Raw genomic sequence first — 3,760 nt, forward strand, 5'->3', positions numbered from 1 at the left:
TAGAAAAAGTTGCTATAGCCAATGCCAAAGACATTACTGTCTTTGCTCCCTTCCAGGATTTTTATGGTTTCAGGTCTCACCTTTATGTCCTTAATCCATTTTGAATTTTTTTTTTTTTTTTTGGTATGGTATAAGAAAGTGGTCCAGTCTCCTTCTTTTGCATATAGCTGTCCAGTTTTCCCAAAACCATTTGTTGAAAAAACTCTTTTTCCCACTGTACATTCTTTCCTGCTTTGTCAAAGATAAACTGACCATATATTCATAGGTTTATTCCTGGGCTTTCTATGCTGTTCCATTGATCTACGTGTCTATTTTTGTGCCAGTACCATACTATTTTGATTAGTACAGTTTTGTATTATGTCTTGAAATCTGGGATTGTGATATTTTTAGTTTTGTTCTTCTTTTTAAGGCTGTTTTGGCTATTTAGGGTCTTTTGTGGCCCCATACAAATTTTAGGATTGTTAGTGCTAGTTCTGTTAAAATTGCTGTTAGTATTTTGGTTGGAATTGCTACAGATTGCTACGGGTAATGTGAAAATTTTAACATTTGCCCTTCTAATCCATGAGCATGGGATATCTTTCCACTTGTTTGTGTCATCTTCACTTTCTTTCATTGGTGTTCTGTAGTTTTCAGAGTACAGGTCTTTTTCCTCTTTGGTTAAGTTTATTCCTAGGTATTTTATTATTTTTGGTATAATTCCAAATGGGATTATTTTCTTAATTTCCCTTTCTGCCATTTCATTATTAGTGTATTGAAATGAGATAGATTTATGTACATTGATTTTGTATACTGCAACCTTCCTGAATTAATTTACCAGTTCTAGTAATTTTTTGGTGGAGTCTTTAGGGTTTTCTTTTTTTTTTTTTTAATTTTTTTTTTTTACGTTTTTATTTATTTTTGAGACAGAGAGAGACAGAGCATGAACGGGGGAGGGGCAGAGAGAGAGGGAGACACAGAATCAGAAGCAGGCTCCAGGCTCTGAGCCATCAGCCCAGAGCCTGACGCGGGGCTCGAACTCACAGGCTGTGAGATCGTGACCTGAGCCGAAGTCGGACGCTTAGCCAACTGAGCCACCCAGGCGCCCCCAGGGTTTTCTATATATAGTATCATATCATCTGCAAACAGTAAAAGTTTAACTTCTTCCTCACCAATTTGGATGCCTTTTATTTCTTTGTGTTGTCTGATAGCTGAGGCTAGGACTTCCCGTAGTACGATGAATACAAGTGGTAAGGGTGGACATCCCTGTCTTTTCCTGAACTTAGGGGAAAGCTCTCAATTTTTCACCATGGAGGATGATTTTAGCTGTGAGTTTTTCAAGTATGGCCTTTATTATGTTGAGGTTTGTTCCCTCTAAACCTACTTTGTTGACAGTTTTCATCATGAATGGAGACTGTACTTTGTCAAATGCTTTTTCTGCATCTACTAAAATGATCATATAGTTCTAATTTTTTTCTTATTGATGTGATGTATGACATTGATTGATTTGCCAATATTGAACCACCCCAGCAACCTAGGAACAAATCCCACCTGATCATGGTGAATGATTCTTTAAATGTATTGTTAGATATTGGCCTGTAGTTCTCTTTTTTTATAGTGTATGTATCTGGTTTTGGTATCAGGATAATACCTGCCTCGTAGAATAAATTTGGAAGTCTCCTTCCTCTTCCATTTTTTGGAATGATTTGAAAGAATAGGTATTAAGTCTTGTTTTAAAGTTTGGTTGAGGGGCACCTGGGTAGTTTAGTCAGTTAAGCATCCAACTTCGGCTTAAGTCATGATCTCGTGGTTCATGAGTTCAAGCCCCGTGTCAGGTTCTGCTTTGGATTTCTGTGTCTCCCTCTCTCTCTGCCACTCCCCTACTTGTGCACACGCTCTCTTGCTTCTCTCTCTCTCTCTCTCCTTCTCCCTCTCTGTCTCTCTCCCTCTCTTTCTCCCTAAAATAAATGTTAAAAAATTAAAAAAACAATAATAAATAAATAAATAAATAAATAAATAAATAAATAAATAAAAGTTTAGTAGAATTCACCTGGGAAGCCATCCAGTCCTGGACTTTTGTTGGTTGGGATTTTTTTTTATTATTATTATTACTGATTCAATTTCTTTGCTGGTAATTGGTCTATTCAAATTTTCTATTTCTTCCTGAATCAGTTTTGGGACGTTATATATTTCTAGGAATTTATCCATTTCTTCTACGTTGTTCAATTTGTTGGCATATAAGTTTTTCATAATATTCTCTTACAATTCTTGTTTTTCTGTGGTGTTGGTTGTTATTTTTCCTCTTTCATTTCTGATTTTGTTTGAGTCTTCTGTCTGTCTGTCTCTCTCTTTGATGAGTCTGGCTAAAATTTTATCAATTCTAGGGGCACCTGGGTGGCTCAGTCAGTTGGGCAGCCGACTACAGCTCAGGTCATGATCTCACGGTCTGTGAGTTCGAGCCCCGCATCAGGGTCTGTGCTGACAGCTCAGAGCCTGGAGGCTGCTGCCGATTCTGTGTCTCCCTCTCTCTCTGCCCCTTCCCTGCTTGCTCTCTGTCTCTCTCTCTCTCTCTCAAAAATAATTTAAAAAAAAATTTTAAGTTTATCAATTCTGTTGATCTTTTCAGAGAATCAGCTCATGGTTTCATTGATCAATTCCATTGTGTTTTTAGTGTCTATTTCATTTATTTCTGCTCTAGTCTTTATTATTTCCTTCCTTCTACTGGTGTTAGGTTTTGTTTGTTCTTTTTTGCAGCTCCTTAGGTGTCAGGTTAGGTTGTTTGAGATTTTTTTCTTGCTTCTTGAGGTAGACCTATATTGTTATGAAATTCCCTCTTAGGATAGCTTTTGCTTCACCCCAAAGACTTTTGGACCACTGTGTCTTCATTTTCATTTGTCTCCATGTATTTTTAATTTCCTCTTTCATTTCTTGGCTGACACATTCACTGTTTACTAGTATGTGATTTAACCTCCATGTATTTGTGTTCTTTTCAAATATTTTCTTGTGTTTGCTTTCTAGTTTCATAGTGGTCAGCAAAGATGCACGGTACGACTTCAATTTTTTTTTTTTTTAATTTGCTGGGACATGTTTTGTGGCCTAATATGTGGTACATTCTGGAGAATTTTCCATGTGCTCTTGAAAAGAATATGTATTCTTCTCTTTCAGCATGGAATGTTCTGAACATATCTGTTATATCCATCTGGTCCAATGTGTCATTCAAAGCTACTGGTTCGTTGATTTTCTGTTTGGATGATCTGTCCATGGATGTAAGAGGGGTGTCAATGTCCCCTACTAGTATTATATTACTATCTGTTAGTTCCTTTATGTTTGTTGTTAGCTGCTTTATGGATCTGGGTGCTCCCATCCCATAGTTATAATTGTTATATCTTCTTATTGGCTTGTTCCCTTTATGACTATACAGTGTCCTTCCTTGCCACTTGTTATAGTCTGTTTTAAAGTCTATTTTGTCTGGTATAAGATGCTACCCCTGCTTTCTTTTCACTTCCCTTTGCATGATAAGTGCTCTTCCATCCTTTGCTTTCACTTTGCAGGTGTCGTTAGGTCTAAAACGAGCCTCTTGTAGGCAGCAGATAGATGAGCCTTGCTTCCTTTTTTTTTCTTAAATCCACTCTGTCACTCTATGTCTTTTGATTGAAGCATTTAGTCCGTTTACAAGTTTACATTTAATTACAAGTAATTATTGACAAGTATGTACCTGTTGCCATTTTGTCACCTGTTTTACGGTTGTTTTTGCAGTTCCTCTCTGTTTTTCTCTTGCTGTCTT

The sequence above is a fragment of the Herpailurus yagouaroundi genome, unplaced genomic scaffold, assembly GCF_014898765.1.
Source record: "Herpailurus yagouaroundi ecotype Mexico unplaced genomic scaffold, PumYag 198, whole genome shotgun sequence".
Taxonomy (NCBI): domain Eukaryota; kingdom Metazoa; phylum Chordata; class Mammalia; order Carnivora; family Felidae; genus Herpailurus; species Herpailurus yagouaroundi.